The sequence below is a fragment of the Tamandua tetradactyla genome, chromosome 4 (genome assembly GCF_023851605.1).
Source record: "Tamandua tetradactyla isolate mTamTet1 chromosome 4, mTamTet1.pri, whole genome shotgun sequence".
Taxonomy (NCBI): Eukaryota; Metazoa; Chordata; class Mammalia; order Pilosa; family Myrmecophagidae; genus Tamandua; species Tamandua tetradactyla.
In genome coordinates, this window is record NC_135330.1 from 34,315,956 (window position 1) to 34,343,607 (window position 27,652).

General features: G+C 44.6%; 1 protein-coding gene across 10 annotated transcripts in view; it reads left to right on the forward strand.

Moving 5' to 3' along the window:
* Positions 1-883: 883 nt before the first annotated feature.
* The window catches only part of LOC143680696 (protein FAM163A-like), a 74,961-nt gene continuing 48,192 nt past the window's right edge, over positions 884-27,652 (forward strand). For 6 of the 10 annotated variants that reach the window (XM_077157141.1, XM_077157136.1, XM_077157140.1 and 3 more), the window contains exon 1: positions 2,000-2,099. The gene's annotated coding sequence lies outside the window, so the exon portion shown is untranslated. Of the gene's footprint in view, positions 1,210-1,383; positions 1,528-1,999; positions 2,100-5,677; positions 5,802-27,652 lie in introns of those variants that run through there. The other 4 variants (XM_077157137.1, XM_077157138.1, XM_077157135.1 and 1 more) reach the window with 4 other exon arrangements.

Genomic DNA, 27,652 nt, shown 5'->3' on the forward strand with positions numbered 1-27,652 from the left:
ATCTATCTCTGATAATACTACACTGTCTCAGTTAACTTACCCCTATTGCACGTCTTAAAATTGGATACAGTACAATACTAGTGGACAATAAGAGGGTAAAGTATGCAATGACACCGTATGATGCCACTGTGAACCATTAATTATATACTCTGGTTGCCTTGTATTGGTGTGCAAATATCTCTCAACAAAATTACATTTTAAGAAAAGAAAAAGAGAGAAAGGGGAATAGACCAAAGGAGACAGGAATGTCATATGAGATGCTTTGGAAGTGCTAGAGCTGTTTCCTTCCATCTCATCCCTTCCAGCGCTCTGAGCAGGACCTCTGAACTACTGATATCATATCTCATTGCGGGGGATACAGCACATAAGCTGCTTGGAGAGTTGTAAAACATGAAGGAGGGTTTCTCACTATCACAACATTTAACGTTTAATTATACACAACCTCCCTTCCTACCCTCCCACGGGGATGGGATGCTCTTCAAAGGCCAGGGCACCCAGATGTCACTGGACTTCCAGGATCCAGTGCGAGAGAAAACAGGAAAGCAGATAAGTGACTTTCGAGGTAGTCTCTTTCCAAAGGACGACGAAACAGCCTGGTCCCTAAGACTCTCGTTCTCTCAGAGTATTCCATGCTGGACCCGATCTGCAGTGCGTAAAGTCCCCTGTACCGAGGAGTTCCTAAGGCGCGCGACCCGGAGAATACATTCTGTGCGCAAAAAGGCAGTAGAGCTGAAGGAAATCTCCTTGAAAGGCCCTAGCCTGCACTGCTCTCTCTCCCCTTCACCCTTGTGCAGTCAGTTTCTCTAGTGGAGGATTCTCTCAGGACTCCGGCCAGCGCCAATCAGGTGGCTGGGTACCTGCCCCCAGCAGCGGCCACCTGGAAGTGCGACGAGGTTCTCCGCTCGCCACGCAGGGCCAGTTCTCAGGGCGCCAGGGTGGGAAGAGCAGCCTCACTTGGGCCTCCCTGGCCGCGGGTGCCGTACGGACGCGTGCAGACTGGGTGTGAGTCCAACGCTGGAGTCGCCGTGGGAGCAGAGCTGCTCAGCGGCGGTACCGTCAGGGCGCTCCCGGGCGCGGAGCTTACCCCATAGGGAGAAAAAGGACAAAGAGGCGGGACACGGTTGGACCCAGGACCTCCAGAGGGCTCCCGGCTCCGAACGTGGATGCGGCTAGCCAGGAGGGACTTTGGAGAGCGCCCCAACACCCGGGGTAAGCGGGCCCCAGGGCCCCTCCCTGCCCACCTCCTTTGATGCGTCCGAGTTCGCGCTCAGCTCTCCAAAGAGCGCGGCCGCGCGGGGGGCTGTCTCTGGCCTCGTGGCCGGGCGGCGGTTCGCGGTGTCCCCGCCCCGGGGCCGCGCCTCTGCCGCCCTTTTCAGCCCAGCCTCTCTGACCTGCTCCGTGGCGCCTTCCGCTGGGTGCGACCCCACCCGGACACGGCTGCCGCGCCTCGGGCGCCCGCGAGCATTTGAGGCCATGAGGCGGCCCGGGCCGGCAGGGCAGCAACCTCCACTGGATCGCTGGGCAAGCGTGAGTGAGGCGGGCTCCCGGGCGGCGGACACCCGGTCGGGGAGGAGTGGGTGCGGGACAAGGCGGGAGCCGCGGGGCCGCTCCGTCGCCGTCGTTCTGTGTGTGTAGGTTTGTCCCCGCGCGCTGGCGGCTCCGGGCCAGCCTTGCCACCTCGGCTCGGGTTGCTTATGATTTTCATAAAGTTGTTCAAAATATCAGGGGTGATGGAGATTTTACTTGCGGGGTCGGCATCCAAGCAGCGAGGCCCGCGGGGAGAGGCATCTCTGCCCGCGCGTCCGAATCGCGGACCGCCAAGAGCCGACCGCTTGTCTACCGGACGGAGAGACGCGGACTGTCACTCGGAGCCAGTACCCGCGGTGGACTGTCCTCCGCACACTCCAGCGGGCCTAGAGCCGGAGTCGCGCCCGGCCATCCGGGAGGGGCCTGCGCGCTGGGGCGGGTGCAAAGGGCTGGCGCTGGGCGAGGTGGGTGGGGAGGTAGTTGGAAGGCGCCGGCCCCATCGAAGCCTCCGCTCCCGACTCGGAGGCGGGTTTGATCCAAAGTAGAGAGGGCGAGCAGAAAGCAGTGTCCGGGTGAGTCTCGCATTCTGCTACTCCGGGCTCTTTCACCCTTCTATAGGTGGGGCGGGGGCGGAGGCGGAGAGAGCTGAACCGGGCTCCCGGCGACCCCAGGAAGGGTGGCTTCCTCGGTTCCCTGGGGCTCCCAAGGCAGCGAGTGGGAGCAGAGGAGGGACTCTGCTTTCTCGGTCAGCGTCCTTGGACAACCCAGCCCACCTTTGTTTTTCTGTCACACTGAAGGATTCCCCTCTCAAGGTAGAACTGTGGAACCCTAAAGTTTGCTCTTCCTAGCAAGTTTGATGCGAAAGGGGCTGTGGGGAAAAAGGTTTCCAAACCATAGGCCCATTGCCATCCTGGACTCGAGGTCGACCTTTCCAGGCCTGGGCCGCGGACCCTCCCCCAACCCCCCCCCCCCCATCCCCGGAGGACCCCAGTTGGGCGGGGTTCCTACCGGCAGGGTTAGAGGGCCGATTCTGTGCAGGCGAGGCGGTAGTATAATTCGCAGTAGGATTTGTGTCCTGTTTGCCCATCCGAGGACTCAGCCAGGTCGGTGTTTGGTAACATGGGGGTGAGACTGAGAGAGAAGACGAATACACGGAGTAGGGTGGATCAGTGATAGGGGGACTTTGCCTGAGATTCCCTGGGATTTGGAGTCATCTGGAGGAAAGGACAGATTATTTTATGTACTAATGAAGTACTTGGAACTAACAGACATTAAGAATCAGCCCCATTCCTTTAAACTGAGAGAGGTAGGCCAAGGGGAAGAAAGAACAAAGGTGCATTCTCTGAAAACAGCTGTAATTTCAAAGACCTCTCTCTGGAGGCCTCGACTCCCCTGCCTGAGAAGATCCAAACTAGCAAATAGGGGCCATGATGGCATCCAGGGAAGAACTCAAATGTGGGTCCTTCAGGTTCTGTTGTGGCATTAGGCACACTAGCAGCAAACTAGCAGCAGCCCCATCCTCAGTTCCCTACTCACATGAGAAACATGGCTATAATTTCCACCAGAGAAGGGGGAGGGTGGGGATAAAGGGAGCCAGAACCTTGTGTGAAGGGGAGAAGTCTCTGAGGTCCTTTGGTGGGGGAGAGGGAGTCTCATATGTGTAGATAGAAACTCTAATTGTGGGCATCACTGCCATTCCTTCCAGAACCAGAAAGCTGCATTCAGAAATAATACCCTAGATGGACAGGGCAAGATGGATTCTGTTACTGATGAGAGCAAGTCCCTCACGTTTTGTCCAAGGAGCTCTGTTTTGTCTCTAGCTCACCTATCTGTAATTAAAAACAAGTCGTGCTTTGTACAGAGAATGCAGCAGTCTACAGATGTCACCCGGCAATAGGGTAGTCTGGCACAGGACCAGCCTGCCCCGTGGCCAGAGGCCCAGGGTGGGATTTTAGTGATGTCCCTGCTAACTTTTATAGGAGGCAGGGGTGGATCAGAAGAGGAGTTGGCAGCCCACTGGGTGCCCATTCAACAGAAGAGCCATTTGGCCCTGGCTGAGCCATTCCAGGTTCCTTCAATTGTGGAAAATACCCTGAGGTTTAGAAACCAGCCTGATGATGATTAAAACTCGTGATTGCTGCTACTATTTATTAAGTATTCTATGTGCCAGAAACAAAGCTTTGTAAGATCAGCAATTCTGTCCCCCTTGTCATGTGAGATAACTGAGTCTGGTGGAGGTTAAATAATTTGCTAAGATCAAAAAACTAGTAAGCGACAGAGCAGTGCTTGGCACCCATGTCTCTGGTTCCAAAGCCTTGCTCTTTGCATGGAGCCATTTTCCTCCCATTAAGAACAGACTCTCATATAGTAGCTGAAAATCTAGAGCTTTAGTGAATAAAGACTGTTGTTTGTATGTCCAAGAAAAGTTTGTGACCCCATTAGACTTCGGGAAGCATTGGCTTGGTAAAACCAAATGCTCTTCATTCTCTCAAAGACCCAGGGGTTGATTCATGTCACAAAGGATTGATTTCATTATTAATATGTAAATGCAAGCTACAGTAACATATGTATTTACCTTTCAATTAGCAAATATCAAAAAAAGTTCTGGAAAAGCAGGCCCTTTCATATAATGCTGGTGGGAAAGTAAATCGGCATAGTTTCTTTGAAGGGCACTTTGGCAACATCTTTCAAAGTTAAAAATGCCCATGCCATCTGACCAGTGACTCTGTTTTTAGGAATTTAGCTTATTATTGTTTTATACAGGCCAAAAACATATGTACATTACAGCATTGTTTGAGATATGAAAGAATAACCTGCATGCTTATCAGAAGGACTTATTAAGTATCTCATGGTACTTCAATAAAGTATGTAGCCATAAAAAAAACAGAGGAAGCTTATTATATAACTGACATGGAATGATTTCCAAGCTATATGGTTAAGTGGAAAAAAAACAAGGTACATAAGAGTATTTGTGATATGCTGCTTTTTCTGATATAAAAGAAAAGGGAAGAGGAAAATTCCAAAATATTTGCTTATATTTGCATAACTATGGAAGTATACACAAATCTAATACTAATTGTTGCTCCAGCAAGAGTGGACCTATAAGCAGCTTTGTAATTTTGTATTTTTGAACCATGAGAATGTATTAACTGTTTTAAAAATTCGCACCTTCCCTGCCCTCTGCCTGGCCTGCTCCCTCAAGCCCTTCTCTAGCTGAACTGTGTGGGGCAACACCCACCACCAGGTTGCTTGTGAGGTTCCCTTTGGAATAAATACCAAAGAGCTGTGAGAAAAATAGGGCCTATAGTATCTGGGCCATCTGGAGTTCTTTTGAAATGTACAGTGTGTGCTTAGAAAGCTGGGGAGAAAGCTTTGGGCAGCAAGCTCTCTGAGATGGGTAGGCAAGATACGATTGATTATCTAGCCTTGAAAACAACATGAAGAAATAGAAACTATCCCTCCTTTAATGGCCTAATGTTCACCTATACTGGATAAAGTGTCAATAACTGGGTAATATTAGGAAGGGCCCAGGAGAAGCACTGTGCTTGGACCTCAGAGATTGCAGAACATATGTCGAAGGTCTATTTCTGGTGTTGCATTCATGACCTCAGAAAGGAGAAGAAGAGAGATAAGCTTGAAAGAAAATGCTGGAAAACTATTCTAGGGTCCAGGACTATATTGTCCCAGAGAAGGAGGGAAGGTTATTGATACAATTGTCACTGCAAGAGCCAGTGTATCCTTAAGTGCCCCTTGGACACTTCCCGTTAGCACAGCGGCCCAGCTCAGTTCCCTCCCCCCAATAATTCCCTTCTGCTGATCACCCAATCTGGAAGGTAATGGATGCCTGAAAGTGGTGGGGGTGGGCTTTAGGTGCTGCTCCCCTCCTGCAGGTGGGGCAGGCTGTTGAAGAGCAGACGCAATGGAAGCCATGCACAGGGCTCACCAGGTGAGGACCTCTATCTAGCACATGAGGAGGGAAGCATTCTTTGAGAGCTTTCTACATTCCAGTCACTCTGCTGAGCATTCTGCCTACATGATCTCATTTAATACCTTGGTCTTAAATGAGGTCTGTGGGGGCAACCAGGCTCTTTGCCATGGAGCTACAATGCCATCCTACTCTCCCTTCATTGACTTTCCATTGTCTGCATAGTGATGTGCAACACAGGCACAGCAGGTGCTCACAGACTCGGTCCGGTTATAACAGCTAATGGCTGATCATTACATGCTTTGATGGGTGAGCTGGAAACTCTGCAATCTGGATAGGTTTGTATAAGGTACATTACAAGAACAAAGCAGTCACTGTTCTGGGTTAGCACTCCCATTTCTCTTCTTTCTATCTGTGTGTGTGCATTATGGCTACAACTGGGTGGACTGTGCATGTGATCGGATGAGAGGAAAGGAGGGATTGCCTTTGCTTTGGTCCAGATGCTAATGGGTGGAGAGATGCGAGGAGGGTGTTGTGAGGCTCTGTATTCCCCTCTTCCAATTCCTACCCCATCCCCTCCTCCATCCCTTCCCCCACCCCCAGAGAAAGTTCAGCAGGGGTGGCCTTGAGTCCCAGGTCTGTGCTCAGGAACCGCTGTTGGGAAAATCAGTCTCCCTCATTGCAAACCTTTCTCCTCCCAGGTAGCTCACTGGCCAGGGCTCATCTCTGACTCCTATTCCACTTCAAAAGAGAAGCAGCTTAAATTTTTTCCCCCAAATAAATTTTGGAGCACAAAAAGCAGCTGCATCTCCCGTGTGCTGCTGTTATGGGGAGAGAGCAAGAAGCTAGACTGGGCTGTCAGCACAGGCTGCCAGAGCCCGGTCCGGAGGAGGAAAGCCAGATGCCCCCACAATTAAAAAAAAAAAAAGTCACCTTATGACTGAAAAAAAAGACCCAACAATGTTTTCAGAGCATGATCAATTTAACCCATTTCAATTCAGAAAATGTCTATTGTTCAAGGCACTGGGAAGACAGAAATATGAACAAGACATGGCTCCTGGGCTCATGGAGCAACCGAGGCAGTGTGGGAAAGGAACATTCCCACCCCAACAGGGCTCCACAGACTCTAAAATAAACGCTGTGGAGAGGTATAAGTGACATGTCACCACCTGCAGCCCCCTGGGGGTGGGTCAGAGGCTGGACAAGTTTCCGACAGATTATTAAGATCTTGGAGGAGGTCATGTTTGGACTAGGCTTTGAAGGTTAAGCATGCTGGTAGGCAAACTCAGAAGACAGGGGAGAACCGGCTAAGAGATTGCTTAGGCAAAGGGACAGGGTTGTGGTAGAATATAGAGCATTTAAAGACACATTAATATCAGTTATGTCATTGTCCAACTTCTGCCAAAGACATGACACATGACATTTTTAGATCCTTATAGAATGAAACTATTTATATCCCCATAAAACAGCTAGTTATTATGTTTTTTTTAAGGTAAAATCAACAAGGTTTGACAACAGGTTTGATATTAGAGGTGAGGCCCCCAAGATGTATAAAACCAGAAGTTTATATCAGATTCCTTTTACTTTTTACAGCAACAATGGATGGTGATTTTGATAAGTAAAATCGACATTTCTTTTATATCAAACCACTATGTCACTGATTTTTACACTGGGGAGGCAGAATAGCGAAGGCGCGAGAGCAGTAGTGATCAAGATTTAAATCCTACATGGCCATTTTATTTATTTTTTTATTCACACATTCATTTGGTCAGTCACTCATTCTTGCAGTCCAAAAATGCTCTGTGGGCCTGAGCTAAGGGGTAGGGAGAGACAGAAAGGAAAAGCTTTGGTCTCTGCACACTCCAGGAATTCATGGTACATGTAAGAAATCATAGGAGGGCGGGCCACGGTGGCTCAGGCAGGAAAGCTTGCCTGCGATGCCAGAGGACCAGGGTTCGATTCCCGGTGCCTGCCCATATTAAAAAAAAAAAAAAAAAAAAAGAAAGCATAGGAGAAAATAAGTATTATCCTAAAAGCAGGGACAAAGGGCTGTGGAAAACATGACGTGTTCAATAAGTACTGGTTGCTAAAATGAGTAAACAAACAGTGTCATATACCACCAAAGGAACAAATCAAAGGATATAAAAATATTTCTTTGGATTTGGCCATTGGGTCTCAAAATCTTATTCGTGTCAGAAACTCATGGAAATAATGTGCTCTTTGGGGAATACCATAAAATATTCTTGTATTAGTGTCTGAATATGTAGTTTTAAGCTAAATCAGACAGCATCTCATGTTACAGTCTATAATAGACATGGAAATGCAGGTGACAAGTTTTAAGAAAACTTTATGAGAAAAAGCTTTAAATTGAGAATATTCCATCAGTTCATTTTTTTTTTTCAGTGAATTGAGGAAAGACTGCCAGGATTCTGTTTTAGTCCAGGAAACCCTAATTCCAGCTGGTAAAACATCAGGGTTCCACAGGAAGGCACTTTTAGCAATTTGAAGGTTGTTGATGAATTTACCAAGGGCAGTACCAGTGGAGTTATGAAACCAGGTGGAATTGGCTTGAAAAGTGAGGACGTCAACAACTATTTATTGAACATCACAGGGAATACAATGTTGAGAACAAATAAACATACATGGTCCCCAGCCCTCATAGAGCTTGAAGTCACGCAGGGGATTTAAAATTGTCACAAAAGTACTACTGTGATAAAAGATATAAAATAGAGGTACATGGTATTAAAAGAGTGTTTAACAGAAGGTTGGGGGGGTATTCAGAGAAGTCCTGGGAAGTCATCTGAGGATGACTGAGCTGACACCTGAAGAATGAGTAGGAGCTGAGAAGGTAAGGAGAGGCACTGGCAGTGGAGGGGGTGTAGAGAGTGAAATGGAAGACCATGCAAGAGGAGCAGGAGAGAAAGGAAGGGCTTAAGACCATGCGGGACCTTATCAGCTACATTAAAGATTTTGATGTTGATTTTAAAGCAGTGGGAAGTCACTGAAGTACTTAGTGACATAATGAAGAGGGTGTTACAAGCAGATTTTCTGTTTCAAAAAGATCACTCTGGCTGTTTAGTATGGACATTATGCTTGAAGTGGTCAAGAGTAGAAGCAAAAAGAACTGCTTAGAGACTCTTGAAGTAGTCCAGGCAAATGACTGTTATTTAGAGTGAGACATTTGCAGTGGAGATGGAGAGTAGAGAGATGTGAAAGCTTCTAGAGGGTAAAATGGATAGGACATGATGGTTCAAATGTGAAAGGTAAGAGAGAGGGAAGTGTTGAGGCCTAGGTTTCCAGCTTGTGTACCATGGATTGTGATGCCATTTCCTTAAGCAGAGAACAATGGAAGAGAATGAGGCTTTAGATGAATAACATGAACCCAATCTCAGTTATATTGAACTTGAGGGGCCCTTGAACCATCTGAGTGGAAAGATCAAGAGGGCAGGCGGATATACAGGTTGGAGGAGAGGACAAGAGGTCTGGACGGAGGATATGCCTCTGCAAGCCAGCCACATCTGGGGGTAATTGAAAGCATGGCATGGATGAGACTACTTAGGTAGAGAGGACAGATTTAGAGGAGATGGCCTAGGGATAAACCTGAAGTAGAGGAGGATGAGCCTGAAAAGAAGACCAAGAAGGAAGAACCAGAGAGAGGAGAAAAATAAGAAGGCAGAAGTGTCATGAAAGCCAAAAGCAGCGTGTTTCTTGAAGTAGAGAAGAGAAAGCAGAAATGCTGCCTATAAGGTGTGCTGGTTTGAAGCTATGTAACCCAGAAAAGCCATGTCCTTTAATCCTCATTCAATATTGCTGGGTAGGGTCTTCTTAATTGTTTCATGGGGAGTTGACCCACCCAATTGTGGGTGGTAAACTTTGATTAGATGGTTTCCATGGAGATTAGTTTCCAGCCATTCAAGGTGGGGTTGCTTACTGGAGCCCTTTAAGAAGGAACCATTTCGGAAAAAGTTTTGGAGCCACCAGAACCAACAGAACCAACGGAATGGACAGAGGCCCAGGGAAGCCCTTGAGAAAACCTGGAGAGAAAGCTAGCTGATGTCACCATGTGCCTTTCCACTGAGAGAGAAATCCTAAACATAATTGGCCTTCTTGAACCAAGGTATCTTTCCCTGGATGCTTTGATTTGGACATTTTTATAGACTTGTCTTAATTTGGACATTTTCACTGCCTTAGAACAATAAACTTGCAACTCAAAAATTCCTGTTTGTAAAGAGGCATTCCGTTTCTGATATATAGCATTCTGGTAGCTTTCAAACTAAAACAGAAGGCAATTCAGATGAAGACCAAGAAGGGTCTATTTCTGCTGTAGAGAACAGTTTAGCAGTTCTTCAGAAAGTTAAACACTGCAATTTTACCCTTAGGAATACACCCAAGAGAAATGAAATATGTGCCCACACAGAAACTTGAACACAAGAGTTCATAGCAGCATTATTCACAGTAGCCAAAAGGTGGAAACAACCCTAGCATGTTTCTGCAGATGAATGGATAAATAAAATGTGCATGTGTGTGTGTGTGTGTGTGTGTATATATATATATATATATAATGGAATATCATTCACCCATAAAAAGAAAGAGAGTACCAATACATGCTACAATCTGGATAAACCTCAAAAATACTATGCTAAATGAAAGAAGCCAGAGAGAAAGGTCACATATCATATGCTACCACTTTCCAGAATATATAAATCCATAGAGACAGAAAGCTTATTCGTGATTACCAAAGGATGGGGAAAGGGAGAATGGACAGTGCGATTACTTAATGGATATGGGATGTTCCTCTAGGGTGATGAAAATATTTTGAAACTGTAGAGAGGTGGTTGTTGCATAATAGTGTGAATTCACTAAATGCCACTGACTTGTACACTTTAAAATAGTTAATTGTGTGTTATGTGAATTTCACCTCAATATAAAAGGGGTCCATTGGCTTTAGAAACATGAAGATCAAGGGGTTTGAGCAAGAGCATCAGTGACATGATGAGGGAAAGACAGATTATAGTCAGTGGAGAAGAAAGTGGAGGTTTGGATTTGAGGGTTGGAGAGATAGGTTGGTTTGGTTTTGTTTAATGGGAAAGAAATAATCATATTTAAAAGTCATTGGAAAAGATACAGTTTAATGAAAAAGCTTGTATTTACAGAAGAAAGGAAGGATGATTCATAGTGTAAGCGTACAGATGGAGTAACTGAGCTTAAGAGGAAGAGGAATAGTTCTTATCCTATCCTCTGAAGAGGAGGATAGGATGAGGGCAGATGTTGCTAGATTTGAATTTGCATGATGGGAAGATGAGCATGTTTATCAGCTGATGAAGAGAAGGAAGGTGAAAGGTAGAAGGGGAGGCAGGATGTTGGGGAAAATTTATTTTAAAATGGGAATGGAGGTGAGGACTGAGAAAAGGATTCCTCTGAGAGAGAAAGGGTGAAGAAACTAGAGAAAGATGATAATATTGGAACATGTATTAACTGTGTGACATTGAGCTCATTTCCTTACTTGTAAATTGGAATAATACTCATGAAACCAGTCCCATATAGTTGTGTCTTGCACATAGAAAGTCTGTCATTTTAAGTTTTATCCTCACCATGAATGGCTAGCACAGGCTGAATACAGCATTGGTTTTAATATAAAATATCTATCTATTCTCCCAGGTAGCTTAGGAGCGTGTGTTAGGAAGAAGAAAGATCTAATTGGAGCATTCAGGCCTACTCCTCTACCTTTATCACTTTCCTCACTTCCCATCTCTGAAGCTGGCTCTCTTTATTCCCTAAGCACTTGGAAATCTTTCTACTATTTAATGCTAAGGGATTTGTATGCGGTGCTTAGCCAGGGCAGATTCTATTAGGGAATTTATTCATACGGACAGGGCACTGGGCCAGGGTGGAGAGAGAAGAGGCTCAATTAATTCAGGAGCACAACCTCCTCTGAGCTCATTCATATACAAAGGACAGGGCATCTGTGCAATTGATTCCTTCATCCTTTTATGATATCTATTTAGGCTAATTTGGGGCCAAGCCTTTACCAGGGGCTGAGATACAGAGATGAATAGAAATGGTTCCTGCCTTCCTGATATTAATCCAATAAGATAAATGTTAGAATGACTGAATCACAAAGCCCTAGGGGAGCACAGGAGAATATATATATAGAATTTTATAGCTGTGCCTCAAACAGGCAGCAAGGACTTTCCAGAGGAAGTAGTGGTTGAGCTGAGACATAAGATGATCATCTTTGAAGACAAGCAGGGAAGTGAATTTTTCAGGCAGAGGGAACACCATGTGCAAGACCCAGGAAGCCCAGGGGATGACAGAGGGAACTGGGAATTGCATGTATTGCAGTAATGTCAAACATGAAATGTCAGGTTGTGGAGATGAGATGGGATGCTAGGACAGTGGCCTAGAGTGCTGTCTGCTCTACTGAAGGCCTTGACCCTGTAGGAAATGTAGAGCATAATACCTTCTAATTTGCATGTTAGAAAAATCACTTCAAGTGGTCAGTGGAGGGATAGATTGGGTTGAGGAGTAAGGCAAGATGATTCTTTATGATTGTAGGTAGAGTGATGGTCAGGAGACTGATAGGAGTCCAGGTGAAAGTTGACCAGAGAACAGTTCCAGTGATAGGTCCAAGGAGTGGCCATGCTATTAGGTCAGTAAAGTGAAACTAAAAGCCACTGACTTTGAGATCAAGAAAGTTTGAGGCTAGTGTCCTAGGTTGTCTTCATGCATGTCGAAATCTTCTAGGATGATGGCAGAATTTGAGTTGAAGGAGATACAGCTGCTAAAGTCCTCAGCAAATGAGCGAGAGTCAGTGATAAGGAGGGATAGATTGAAGAATAGTCAAACAGCATGGGCCTAAAAGGAATATTTTTTTTGCATGATACTGGAAATAGTCTAGACTAATTCTGGAAAACAGAATAGACTCATGAAAGACAAACTTTTGCTTCTTATTTGCATGGTGGGACTACTACCAAATGTAGGCAGATTATATTTCCAAGATGCCAGGCCACTAGATGCTGCTTAAGGACACAATACAGCCTTTCCAATAGATGCCCACAGATAGAAGATCTCAGAACTCAACTAACGCCTCTCAGTGACTCCACAATCTTTGATGTTATCCTTGGTACTTGGTGGAGTCCCCCTCCCAGACCCTCAGAGAACTATTTCCAAATTGCCTGCTGAGGTCTTGCTGACATAGAGCATGTTCTCTCACTATGGTAGCAAAGGAGTTAGGCAAAGAACATCTTTCATCCCAGGGTGCTGACAGTTCAACACTAGCCTTGTTTCATCAGCTCACCCCTAAAGGGTAGGAAAAAGAAAGTGGAGTTATACAGAGAAGGTCGGGTTTAACAAACGACTATGATTGCTGAACCATAGTCCTGATATTTCCTTTAGTCTCCAGTATCTTAGAGCAGCTAGAAGTAAAAACCTAAAGTTGTGGAATTGTAACCCATACCAAACTCTGAAATCTGTTCTACAGATTTCTTATTGTTGCAATGTGCTTTGAAATTTATTGCTTTTTCTGTATATATGTTATTTTTCACAAAAAAGAAAAAAAAGTCGATTGGGATGATAAAATAATATTTATTCCTTCTAGCCTCCAATGTTCTGGAGCAGTTAGAAGAAAAAATCTGAGATGATGATATGGTAGCCCGTGACAAATCTGGGATCTGTCCTGTAACTACTTGTTGAAAGGTGCTTTGAAAACTACTACTGTTTTCTTTCTTTGCTTTGTATACATGTTATATTATACAATTTAAAAAGTTAAAGAACTGCCAAAAAATTAGATAACCTAGATGAAAAATTCAAATTACTAGAAATTACTCACTCTACAAGAAATAGAAGATCTTGATAGACCAATCACAAATAAAGAGATTGACTCAGTCATCAAAAACCTACCAACCAAAAGCCCCTAACCAGATGGCTTTACAAGTGAATTCTACCAATAATTCCAAGAAGAATTAATATTGATCCTGCTTGAATTCTTCCAAACAATTGAAGAGGAGGGAGCACTAACTCAATCTATGAGGGCACCATCACTTTAATACCAAAGTCAGATAAAAATACTATGTGAAAAGGAAATTACAGGCCAGTTTCTCTAATGAATATAGATGCAAAAATCCCCAACAAAATACGTGCAAATTAAATCCAACAGCACATCAAAAGAGTTATACACCAGGATGAAGTGATCAATTACACACCATGATCAGGTATTCAAGGGTGGTGCAACATACGAAAATCAATTAATGTAATACATCACATCCACAGTATGAAGGGAAAAAAACACATGATCATCTCAATTCATGCAGAAAAGGCATTTGACAAAATCCAACATCCTTTCTTGGTAAAAACACTTTGAAAGCTAGAAATAAAAGGAAACTTCCTCAATATAATAAAGAGCATATATGAAAAAACTCACAGCTAATATTATTCTCAGTAGAGAAAGACTGAAAGCCCTCCTTCTAAGATTTGGAACAAGACAGGTATTCCCACTGTCACCATAGTTATTCAATGTAGTACCGAAAGTTCTAGCCAGAGCAAGTAGGCAAAAAAAGAGAAGAAACTAAAGGCGTCCAAAGTGGAAGGGAAGAACAAAACTTTTGCTGTTTGCAGAGGGCATGATCCTTGTATAGAAAGTCTCCAAAAATTGACCACAAAACTACTAGAGCTAATAAACAAATTCAGCAAAGTGGTGGGGTGCAGGATGATCCTGCAAAAATCAGTAGCATTTCTATACACTAGTAAAGAGCAGGCTGAAAAGTAAATCAAGAAAAATATTCCATTTTCCTGTAGCAACTAAAAGAATCAAATATCAATGAATAAATTTGTACACAGAGAGCTACGAAACATTGCTAAAAGAAATCCAAGAAGACCTAAATAAATGGGAAAATATTCCAAGTGCATGGATTGGAAGACTAAATATCATTAGGATGTGAATTCTACTGAAAATTATTTACAGATTCAATGCAATCTCACTCAAAATTCCTCAGCCTCCTTTGCGGAAATGGAAAAGCCAATTACCAATTTCTTTGGTCAGACAAGGGGACTCAAATATCCAAAAACATCTTGAAAAAGAAGAACAAAATTAGTGACTGATTCAACCTCTTTACTAGTTATTGGTTTGTTGATATCTTCTGTTTCTTCTTGGGTCAGTACAGTTAGTTTGTGTATTTCTAGGAATTTGTCCATTTCATCTAGATTGCCTAATTTGTTGGCAAACAGCTGTTTATAGTATCCTCTTTTAGTCTTTTTTTCCCCATAAAATAATGACCATTTTGACAGAATGGAAGCTGTTGTTTTGGGGAAAATGCTAAGGACGTTTTTGAGGCTATTAAATTCGGGCAAGTAGCAGGAAACCCATGAGATCAAGTCCTACGGGTATTAGAAATATCTCAAGGGTGTCTGCTAAAAGTCAGGATCCTTTCCAGCCTCTCTTCAGGAGCATATGGTGAAATTAGTTAGACATTCAGTGACATGCAGTGGGGGAGTGTCTGAGCACAAACTGATATAGGCTTACAGATCTTAATAGAGTTACTGGATTCTTGCTGCCTTGTCAGTTGAAAAGGTCACATGGGGAAAGGTAGTCATGACCAGAGCTCTTCTTAGAGCTTTCTTTTTTTCATCTTTCTTTTGTCTCTATTAACAAGGCTTCCTCAGAAAACATGCTGATCTGCTCTGGGCAGAGAATGCTGATTTAGATTTAAGAGCTTTCCTTAATCCAGATCATCTTCCCAATTGCTTCCTTATTGGCAGACAAATGGTAACTATATCTTCTGGATCTTTTATAATCTAAAGGATGATATTTTACTATAATATTTGAGGGGGGGAGGAAGACTACAGTTTCTCAGCAACAGACCTTTAATGGTTTAAGAGAAAAACAACAGGAAGAAAGAAAAACTAATGCTCTGCCCTAATTCCAGCACCCTGTCTGTCTACTCCATCTTCCTGTCTGCCAGAGTTCCCACCACACCTCATAACCTCCTCACTAGGTAAGTGTGAGTAGGTGTGAAGGTCACAGAGCTTCTCTGTCTACACAGACACAGTTCCTTTCTAGTTCTTTTCCTCACTAGCTACCTGATTGGTGCCCCTGGCCTGTCCATCCATCTGTCTGTCCAGAATATTTTAGTAGTTATGAACTGGCAGGGCCATGTAGGTTGTCAAAACTTTGATGTTCTTTTTCATCAGATGGTAAATGGCCACTTCCTGGAGTTCCTTGAGACCCCACCACTGGAACAGCCTCAGCCCTTCCCTTAGGATGCCCAGAATTCCCCCCAGTTCAGGAACCAAAGAGATAATGCCTGGGACAGCAGGAGCCCCTTCTCCTTAGCTCCAGTGCTGTGGTTGTTTATCAGTTTTTATTGATCTCGCTGCGCTTTAACAGTTGTTAAATAGTTTTAATAACACCCCTGCATCCATCCATCTATTTCTCCATTCAGTAACATTGCATGCTTACTGGGTGTCAGGCACTGAGCCAGATGCTGGGGGTACAATGGGGAGCAAGGTAGGCAAGGTCCCTGCCTTAGTGGATCACCGTCTGCAGCAGAATTTCTCAATCTCATCACTATCGACATTGTGGGGCCAATTGTTCCTTATTGTGGGAAAGTGTCCTATGCATTGTACAATGTTCAGTGCACTCTGTCCTCTACCCACTAGATGCCAGTAGCAGGCCCCAGTTCTGACAACCAAGAATATATCCAGACATTGCCAAATATTTCCTTGGTGGGGGGCAACCTCTCCTCCCTCCAATGAGAGGAAAAGCAGGATTATAAACAAATTATACAAATACAGTTACAAATTATATAGATATTCTGAAGAAAATGAGCAAAGCGCCAGGATAGAGAATAAATGGAGACTTACTTTGGTTCAAATATGAAGGAAGTTCTCGGTGAGGTATTACTATTTGAGCAGAACCTGAGGAATGAGAAGGAATCAGGCTGAATACTCCTGAGAAGATCCTGTGGTGTGGAAGGGCTTCAGCTGTTGGAAGGTGCATTGGCTGGGACCTAGGAGCCAAAAGGAAGAATGGTGCAAGATGAGACTGGAGAGACATGCAGGGATTAGATTATGGAAAGCCTTGTAAATCATGGAACTCTAAAGGTAATTCAAATGTTTATGCAGTGTTTTAAGTAGGGAAATGATGGGTACAGATTAATGTGTTATGAAGAGCATCTGTCTGCTAAGTGGCGATCATTTGGGAAATGACTTCATGGTCCAGGCAAGAGATTGAACATTGCCTAGAGAATGGCAGTGGAGACAGAGAAATATGGATGGATTTGGGATGTCTTGCTTGTTCTTGATGCCTCAGATATTTTGGTCATACCCAAGGATTGGCAGTACTGGCTCTAGAACCATCTTTATTTGATTCAGTAGCATTTATTATTGAGTACCCACTGTATACCATACATGTAAGATACTGACCACGGAAGCTCAAAGTCTAGTAGGGAAACAGATAAAAAATGACAACCAGATGCTGAGGTGCAGTAATTCTATAAACATGCTGTGGAAGTCTTTGGAGGGGAAACTGACCCAGGAGGGGGCTTTGGGAGCACTTCCTGGAGGAGGTGACACCTAAACAGATCTTTTAACATTCATTTAACCAAGAGAAGTAGAAACAAATGGCAGGGCACAAGCATAAAACCCAGGGCACGGACAGATGAGAGAGGAGGCTGGAAGGTCTGGCAAAGGCCAGATGGGGACAGCAGATACACCTACAAGTTTCAAGGGGCAGCTGACAGTGTGGTGAAAACAGGAGCAGATGAAAAGTGTGGGTGTCTAGGACCCACACTAGCCTCCTCCAAGTCACCCCCCTCTTGAGACCAGAGGATTCTTTCTAAAGTCCAAAACTGCTTGAAACCTCTCAGTAGTTCCTCTTTTCTTATACTTCCCACAAGGGTCCCACAATCTGGCTCATGGCTCTCCCCTCTCCCTCCACTCCTGACATACCAAGCTACCTTTACTTTTCCAAACCTGCCAGTATCTTCCAGGCCGTGTGCTCTAATTCATGCTCCTTAAATCCAGAAAGGAAATCCCATACGGAGAAGATACGAGATTGTTCTCTCAGTTAAAATAATATCATCTTAAATATTTAATAGGGGATTGCTGAAGTAAACCATGCAGCTGTTGAAAAATGATGTAGAAACACATTTTACATGAAAAGATAGTCACGATATATTGTTAAATTATAAAACAGCCAATACACAGTATGATCCTAGTACATGTATTATAGGTTTGTGCGTGTGTGTGTAAACAAAATGTTCACTGTACTCATCTCGAAGTAGATGGAATTATAAGGGATTTTTATATTTATCTTTTAATTTATGCATTTAAAAAAATAGCAACATAACACAATTGTTACCTTTATGATAAGAAACAGAAAAGTAAACAGAGCTGCTCCAGGGTCTGGCTGCAATATTTACAAGAGTAATTGACCTCACATTGCCTTGTTGCCGTGACCGTGTGTTGTGGACACAGCAGTATTTTTCTCCAGGAAGACGGTGAGCGAGACTAATTCATTAAGTGCTTTCCATTCCAAAGATGACAGGAGCCAAGAAAACATACACTCTTGTTCCTACAACAGCTGACAGCCAGTAGCCTTGATGTCTGTGTGTTTATTTATTAACTGGACTTTATGTATCCATCCTCCCATAAGCCCCAAGAGCTTCACAGCTGACTTTGAGACAGATCATATTCTCAAAATGGCACGGCCATTAGTCAGAATAAAGACCAGGCTGGCTCGCCAGAGAATTAAAACTCCAAGAATACTGTTCTAGGAAGCAAAATGAACTTGGAGAAGAATACTGACTGGGGTCAAAGAGACAGTAAGAAAATAGCGAGTTGAGAAGCAGATCGGATTATCAGGTCATTTTCTTTAAGCTAACAATTTTTGGATGCCTTCTTCATGGCAGGCTTTGAATTTAGTTCTCTGTACACTTTTCCCCTTTAAATTTCAGTTCTGGGAGGAATTATTTCCATTTCAGACCTGATGAAACTGAAGCTCAGAGAAAATGAATAGCTAATAAATAACAAGAGCCTGCATTTTAACAAAACTGTTTCTCTGCTGAATACCCATCCCACCCCCACCCCCGCCAGTTCCATCTTCCTGCTCAATGGATGCTGCTTAAAGGCAGGGAATTTGAAAGCTTGCAAAAACGTTCTGTTGATTTTGGGTTAGATGTTACCCAGTTTAGAATAGATGCCAAACGTTCTCATTGGATGGAAGGATGAATGAATGAACCAAAGAAAGAATGATTTTACAAGCTCAAATAATCATATAAAGGCAGGGAGAGATCATATTAAGAAACCTATCTCCTGCATAGCTGCCACAATTGGATGTAGTGAGAATTCAATAGTTCTTTCTGTTCCCTTTCCAAGATTTACAAGTATATACCTCTGATGGGAGTAATCATCAGGAGAGGCACTTTTCTAGGCCTAGAGAGAGTTGGTATTGTGCTGGGTATGTGGGCCAATCAGTCCTGTCACCATTTGGGGGAGGAAAGGTGCAAGTCCAAGCAGCAGGATTTCCCTGCCGTTTTGGAGGACCTGCCCTCAGTTTCCACATCTGTAAAATGTGACTGTTATAACCTGCCACCAGAGACCAGGTGTCTATTCTCAGGCTGGGAAACATTCTCTGAAGTCAGCCCCATTGGGTTTTTCCTGATTAACCTCATTAGATTTGTGATTTAATTCTGAGAGCAAATAAGGGAAAGTTCCCTTGCACAGAGCTGCTTGTCGACTATTCTCATCAGCATATGAGTTACCACAGTCCCACCTGGTGCCAGCAACCAGCCTGCGTCACTCTGTTTTCATGGTCTCGGCACACAAAGGAGCAAGGAGGCCCAAATGGCATAGCTTCCTGGCCCATTTTTTAAAGAAATGCTTTTTTTTTTCCAAGTTTACTTCAAACTGACAGCGCAGTGAAGAGAAGTGTTTCTCCATGAGCTTTCAACTTTAGGATCATTGGAGATTGGTTATTGGGTCAGCAAGTAGAAATTAAAGGAAGCTTTGGTTCGTGACTCTAACTCCTTAGTCATCTTCCCTGATGTGCACAGAAAAGGCCCACATACACCTTTTCCAGCTCTGCAACGTGATGGCCCCTGCATTCCAGCAGTTCGCAGCTTCCTTGGAACGAGAATCTATACTGAGTAGGATTACTGAGAAATGCCATTGAAATATTATGAAAAAACTGGTGCGTGAAGTAGATACAGAACACTGGAGTGGCTAGTTTTTTCTTCTGAAAAAATGAAGGCAGTTGGGATGGACTCTACTTTTCCTTACTCGCTCTCAGAATTAAATCACAAATCAAATGAGGTTAATCAGGAAAAACCTAATGGAGCTGACTTCAGAGAAAGTTTCCCAGCCTGAGAGTAGACACCTGGTCTCTGGTGGCACGTTATAGCAGTTACATTTTACAGATGTGGAAACTGAGGGCAGGGTCCTCCAAAATGGCAGGGAAATCCTGCTGCTTGGACGGGTACAGTGGTGGTTCAAGACAACTGCCTCCCCTTGGCTGAGGAGAGGTACTTCCTGGGAAGAGTCGACCAGGTATGTGGAGAAGCCTGAATCCCTCCATTTGACCCATGACCCTCCGTCCACCATGCCTCTGATTCTCCTTCATTAGCTCTAGACGACTTGAATTTGGGAGCTGCCTTAAAAATATATGTATTTCTAAAAGGCCATGCACATGCACACACGTTCAGAATGTTCACTTTTAATTTTATTTGTGAAACCATCATGGCTCTATGGCTAAATAGAAACCTGAACCAATCAAATAACCTTCCCAGGGATTCAAAAGAAATAATATTCATAGAATTAGCTGCAGCTCTGCAGAAAATAGATCTGATAGAGACACCCATGTGGTATGGGGTGACCTTCTCAAGGGAAAACATGGGCCAGTATTTTTCTCTCAGATTTGGGTGCTGTTGCAGGGACCATCATCATTCTTATAATACCTGGCCAGAAGGGATCGGGAAAATAGTGAGACAAATAAGAATATACCCATTTTGAGGAACAGAGAAACCAAACCGTAAGTGGAGAACAAAGCCTGTTTAAAGTCCTAAGGGCAGGCTTTGGGATTCCTTATATGGAAAACTGTTGGCAAGACACTGCTTCAGTGCTCCACAAGCTCAACTTTTATAATCTCAAGATCTCCTATTAAATTTAATTTTCTTTCATTCTCTTCTTACTACTCTTTGGTGAAAGGTAAGATTGCAATAGAGTGATCAAACTGTCCTAGTTTTAACACGGAAAGTCTCACCTCCCTGGAACCCCCTTCAGTCCTGGGCAAACCAGAGTGGTTGGTCACCCTAGAGGTATATGACTGCTTCAAAACAAACTCTAGTAGGAGGAGAGTGTTTCTCCAGCTCCCTTCCGGAAGTGGTATGCCATGGTGGTTAAAAGTGGGGGCTGTGGGTACCTGGCAAGGGCACAAATTCTGCTCTGACCCTCCACCATAGGAACTGGGGTAAGTCAGTTGACCTCTCTGGCCTCAGTTGCCTCACCTGTTAGATGTAAAATGTGGATAATGATACTCTATACCCCAAGGGTTGCTATTCAAATTATACAAATCAAAATTTAATAGTAAGGACTCAGTAAATGTTAGATACTAATATTATGTTGTCAGTATCTGCCTGTTAATGAATTACAAAGACCACAGAATCTCAAGTTCTAAGAGAGGCAGCTTAGATTTCATCTCAATGCACCCCCCTCCCCCATTTAAATGTACTCTGCATTTTGTAGCAACCCTTTCCATGTTCACCTTCCCCCTTCCTCCCTCCCCCCCACCATAGTGACAGCTGAGCTGGTGACGGTTGATTTAATCTGGCCCAGCTGGTGCTCTACTTGTGCTGGTGGCAGGAGAGTGGGGTGTGCTAAGTACAGTTCCTCTCAGACTCTTAACATGCATGCAAATTATCTGGGGATCTTATTCAATGCAGATTCTGAGTCAGCCTGTCTGGAATAGGGATTAAAATTTTGCAATTTGGACAAGTAACCAGGTAATGCTTTTAGTCCTGGGAGCATACTGTCAGAGCAAGCTTGTGTGAGTCTGAGCAAAAGCTCAACTGAAGTTCCTAAAAGCTAGAAAATTAATGCTGGGGGCAAGGCTGAGAGTTGCTTAAAAATGCTAAAGTGTTTAAGGAGAACTGCTCAGAGAGTAAGGAACCCATCAGGGCACTGAAACTCCGGGCCAGTGTTGAGATCTGTATTGAGAGGTGTTGCAGTCGGTTAATACTAGTTAAGGACATGGGCTATGGGGATTCTTTGCTTATTATAAACATCATGGCTGGTTCTAGACCATAGCTATAATCACATCCTTTGCATTCACTTGTGTACATGGATATGTGCTCCTAAATGGGAAAAGGAGGGTGTGGGGGCCACTGATGCCCAGGAATCACCTACGGGGAGTGTGACAGCCCCCAAGTATGCCCACAGGAGGGGAAGGCCCAAAGCTGGACCTCTGGTCTCCTCATTCAAAACTCTTTCAACAGAGTCATATTGTCCAGAGGGACCACTTCCGTGGGAGAAGATGAAGGGGGCCCTTTACCTCCGTGTTGGATGGACAGACTGAACTCTTTCACACAAGAAAAACCGAGTGCCAGAAATAAGCATAAACAGAGACCCCTCACATCAGAGGTTCACTTGACTCCTTTTTCAAAGTCTTGACTCCAGGAGGAGTTCCTGCCGTCCCTCTCCGACCGTCTTCCCTCAGGGCCTTGCAGACACCAAGGCTGTACTACCATCCATCCGAGTGCAGTCTTTGTAGGTTCCTGAGAAACCAGCTCAGGAGAGAGAGCCCAGAGAAGCAGCTGGACGGCAAGGCCGGTCCTGCCTAGATTCCCTTAGGCCAGGCTTGTGATAATTTGCAAAATGGCCTTATGATAATGAGCACTAAAAGCACTCTGCAGATCCTGGGGCCCTGGGAAGAGACTGAGGGACTCAGGCTTTCCCAGCAATTTCCCTAAGCCACCACTGCTCCAGCATCCATGCACTTTAATTTCCCACTTGTCTACCGAGTGTACTACACATTTGTATCTGTCACTTCAGATCCCCTCGCTTGGCTGCTCCTGGCCAACTGGGAGCCTTCTTTCTTCCCAGAGAGTGTCCCAAGGGCTTGATAAAGGCTTCCACTTTCTTTTGTTTATCTTACTTGGCAACCCCCCATTCCCCAACCCCGACCCCTACTTGCAGGAGCCATTCCAGCTCCCTGGCGCCCCCTACCTGAAGCCTAACGGGAAGCGGCCAGATGCTTCCTGATGGAGGCGGACGGAGGCAGAGGTGGTCAGAATACAGCTTCCCTCTGACCCTACTTTCCTGAGTCGTTCCCCTGAAGGACACTAAGCGCTCTGGTGCCCACCCTCCTCTCTCCCCCGCAACACGCAGACAAAACTAACAGCCTCCCAGAATTGTATGTCCTTCCAATTCCTACAGGCAGAAGGGACCTCCAAGGATTTCTCAAATCCCTTATTTTGCAGTTAGACACCAAGAGAAACAAAATGACTTGCCAAAAAACACACAGCCAATCAGATGTCTGTTTTCCCAGGATTCTATCTTCGTTTCATGGATTCTGGTATCAGCATTTGGGGGGCACTGATCCAACCTGAGATTAGTTGGGATGGGTCCTTGAACCCAAGATCTCTGCAGGTTGCAGAGGCAGATGATGGCAGAAAAGCCCTAACAGCCGTGTGCCTGTGAGGACATGCAGCTTTGGCTTTGGGTGGCCAAATGTCTTGCATTTATGAACACAGGATTTCTGATGATACTAGGAAATTATTGTTACTTTTTCAGATGTGTTAATGCTTTTGTGTTACATTTTTTAAAAGAACTCCTACTTTTAGAAATGCATACTGAAATCTTTATAAATGACATGTATAGTGTCTAGGATGTGCCTCACAATCATCAGTGGGAGGTATAAATGAAGCAAGGCTGGCCATGAGCTGATAACCTGAAACTACCTAATAAGTACATAGGGGCTCATTATACTACTTTCTCCAGTTTTGTATGTGTTTGATACTGTCTATAATAAAATGTTTTTAATCTTAATTTTTTTTTTATCTTGCATGTGGGTATGGCCACACTTGCCTCCCACTCTCAAGGAACTCAGCAGACTAGGAGCTGAGGTGGGAGCAGTTTTGACCATTACCAGTGGTACATTCTAGAGAATTAAATATCGCTACCATTATGCAAACAATGTAAAAAAAAAAAACTGCTAAAAAAACCAAACCGTCAGGCTGTGGGGGTGGCACCAGCAAACAGCACTCCCCCCTTGGGCAGCCCTGAGCCAGGCGTCCGTGGCAAGAGGGCACTCTGGGCTGTGCACCCGAGCCTCCCTCCCTGCACGCAGAGAACCTCCCTCCCGATGGCTCTGTTCACAGTTCCCAGCTTCCTGACTTATAGACATTCCGGCCACAGCATGAAGTAAATATGTTAATGTGTTCATTTGTGTATGTATTCATTTGTTCGTTCATCCCTAATTCCTTTTTCTAGCCTTCCACATCCGAGCAGCACTAACTATAATTGAATTTTCCACGTAAATGTCTTGTATCTGCCTACTTTCATCCATGGCCACCGTCCCTGCCCTAGTCCAAGCCACTGCCTGCTGTTACCCAGGTCACTGCACCAACTGCTGACGGGTCTCCTCGCCACTCTTACCCTGTCCTACTTCCTTCCAGCCAGTCTTCTGATGTCACTCATCTCTGTTTGATTAAAACACAGAAACTCTTCCCTTTGCCCTCGGGATGAAGTCCAAACCCCTTTGCTACCTTAAAGAGTCCTTGGAACCTGACCTGTCCCAGCCTCTCCAGCCCACTTTTCACCTGCACCTCCTCCTCCCTGTACCCAAAACACCTGGAAGTTCTTTCAGGTCTTCAAAAGCACTACGTTCTTTCTCACGTCCCGGCCCCTGCACATGCTATTCCCTCTGGGGTACTCTCCCTCGCCCTTTACCTAGATGACATCATCCCTCAGGCCTCAGCTGGACCTCATGTCCTCCTCAGTGCCTGCCTCGACCACCTCTGGGTTGTATTCCTGCCCCTGCTACCTCGTAATGCCCCCACCACCGCCCTAATCCCCATGCCTGGTCTGTTATAGGTGCTCAGTGAGTATTTGTTGAATTGACAGAATAAATTTGATTTGAAAGAAAAGAGAAATAAAGAAATGCATAATGCAGCATTTGATAGGTCATAGTATGCTAAGTCCCCTGATATCCCTGGTCTCTCTCAGTCATCCCACAGATATTCCCTGGCACCTTATCGTTGAAAGTTTTCTAGTTGCTGCCGGATTTGTTGTGCTGCCCTCTCCTGGTGAGGCCTCCTGGTTTCCGATTTGATCTCACTCTTCAGCTGTGAGATCTTCTTACTCCCCCTCCCTCCTGCCCCCTCCCCATAAAGGATGAGCAAAATACACTGGGCACTCACTGAGTGTCTGAGCTGTGTGTTACCCACTAGTCTGCAAACTGTTCCCCACTTGGAGCCTGCAGAGGTTCCAAGTCAGACGATCCCCTCCCCGGATGCAGCCCCTCTGCTTGCAGCCCACAGAGCCTCAGCCAACCCTGGGGGCTTCTCCTGCCCCTAATGTGCCCACAGCCTTAACTCTCTGATATCGTCTTTGGCCTCACTGAGAAACTCGCATGAGAGCTGCTCTCACTCTTGTTCTCTCCCTTGCAAAGTTTCTGTCCTTCTCTTGTTCTCTCATCTTGTTTCTGAATGTGTTCCTCCTGGCCTGTGCTTCCACCCCATCTCTCCTTCCTCCTCCAGGACCTTGTACCATCACTGCCCATTTTTTCTTGTATCTGTAGTCTGTCTCCCTCTTCCCTGTATTCTTCCCTACTGTCTATACCAGCGCTTGGATATCCATTTATCTTCTCAACTTTCCCCCTGCCCCGAGACTCCTTTAAGCTAACATTCTGCTCTCCCTGTCCTCAGATTTCTCTGAAGAAGAGTCTTACCACCTCTGCATCACCGCAGCTCTCCACTCACTCCCCACCCTCTGTAGCCCCACCACTGTCACATTCTTGCCAAAGCCACCCATGCCCAGTTCTTACTAGTCTCCTAGACCTCTCTGCTGCCTTGGACTCCAGTAACCATCCTCTCCTCTTGTACGCCTCTCTTTGGGCTCCTTAGCACCCCATCAGCCTGCATTGGCTTCTGTCCTTGTCTACTCTTTCCGACTCATTTGCTGACATGTCCCATCTTCCCAACCTCTGAAGGTAAACTTTTTTGAGATTCCATCCTCTGCCCACACTAATGACCCCTCTAAGTAGACAGCTCCCAGGCCACGGTCTCTAGCCCAAACTTCTCTCTGCTCTTATTTTGCATTTCAACTTTCCTATCACCAATTTCTGAATAAGGCCAAAATCAAACAACAGCCTTCTAAATGGCAACTCCTCCAAATTGTCTTTTTCTGTTAGCAGTATTGCCATTCTCTGGTTCACCAGTCTCAAAAACCCACAGCTGCCTTTGGCACCTTCCTTTCCTCCACTCACTCCTGCTTACATCCAGTCGATGCCTAGGTCCTGTCACTTGTGCTATTGCTGAGGTTCTCACATCCATCTCCTTTGATTTCCTCCTACCCACACTCTGAAGTAGGTCTCACTAGTGCTGGCAGAAGTCATTTGGTTGCTTCCTTCTCCCCAGATTCTCTTTTCCAGTCTTTGTGCTTTCAGTCCATTGTCCACTCTGTGGCCATATCCATCCACCTAAAGAATGGGTTCTCAAAGTATGGTTCCTGGACCAGAAACTTCAGCATCACCTGGGAAATAAATACATACTCAGGCCCCACTCTAGACCGACTAATTCAGAAATTCTTCTCGTGGGTCCAGCAGTCTGTGTTGGTGATTCTGATGTATACCCGAGTTAGAGAACTACTACCCCAACATATAGCTTTGAACAAGTTTCTCCTGTGCTTAAAACCTAACACACTTAGTTAGGGTTGGATTCAGCTGGACACAACAATGTAAAAACCTGGCTTAAACGTGATATAAATCGATTTCTCTTTCACCTAAAAGAAGTCTAACCATGGACAATATAAGGCTGATTCAGCAGTTCCATGCTGTCATCAGGAACCCAGGGTCCTAATTTTCTGTTTCAACTCCTAGAACATTCCTTCTATCATCAAGGTTACTTCACAGCATTTTCATTCAAGACAGCTACTAGAGCTCTAGCCAACGAATCCTGATGCACCAGGAAGAAAAACAGAAGAGTCAAAAGGAGGATTCCATTTAAGCAGCCTTCTCAGGAAACCCAAATAACACTTTCACTTAAATCGAATTGCTCAGTATTTGGTCACATGGCCCCACTAGCTATAAGGGAATCTGGGAAATATAGACTTTTGTTCTGGATGACAGAACAAAGGATGCCCCACTAAAAATTGAGGTTCTTTTAAAAGTTTACATACTGTATGATTCCACTTATATAACATTCTTGAAATGGCAAAATTATAGAAATGGGGTTAGGGAGGGAGGGAGGGAGCTGTGGCTATAAAAATGTAGCACCAGGGATTATTGTGTCAGAACTGTTCTGTTTCTTGACCGTGAGAGTAGGCACAGAAATCTGTATGCATGATAAAATTGCATAGAAATATTAAAATTCTGTGTGCATGCAGGAGAGAAAGTTCATATAAAACTGGTGAAATCTTAATAAGGTCAGTGGATTGTATTCTGCTTGTGATAGTGAACTATAGTTTTGTAAGATGCTACTGTTGGGTGAACCTGGGTCAAGAGCATACCAGATCTCTGTGTATTATTTCTTGCAACTGCATGTGAATCTACAATTATCTCAAAATAAAAAGGTGAAAATATTGAAGTTTTATTAATGATGAAAGGAAAATGCCATCAGCAACTAGCGTCTCTGCCATAACCCTTACCCATTTCCCTCTGAAAACCATCCAAGCTTCTTATGTATAAATCCAAGTCCTGATTATCTGTGAAGTTATCTTCACAATCAGCCCGCCCTTGCCCAATTAATATTGTCTGCATTAAAGCATAAACCTTCCAAGGGCAGCTCCCAGAGGCTTAACCAGCATTTGTGAAGCACTTTCATAGTCCTGAGTAGGGCCAATGAAACATCTGTCCTCTGTTCTGAGAAAGTACCAGCGTTCTCAGGTGAGTGGCCAACCTAGCAGAGAACGAACATGGCCTTTGTCTGATTGAAAGGGGCAGTGAGCAAACACCCACACGTTACTGTGGTGACCACATGAGAGCAGGCGGTA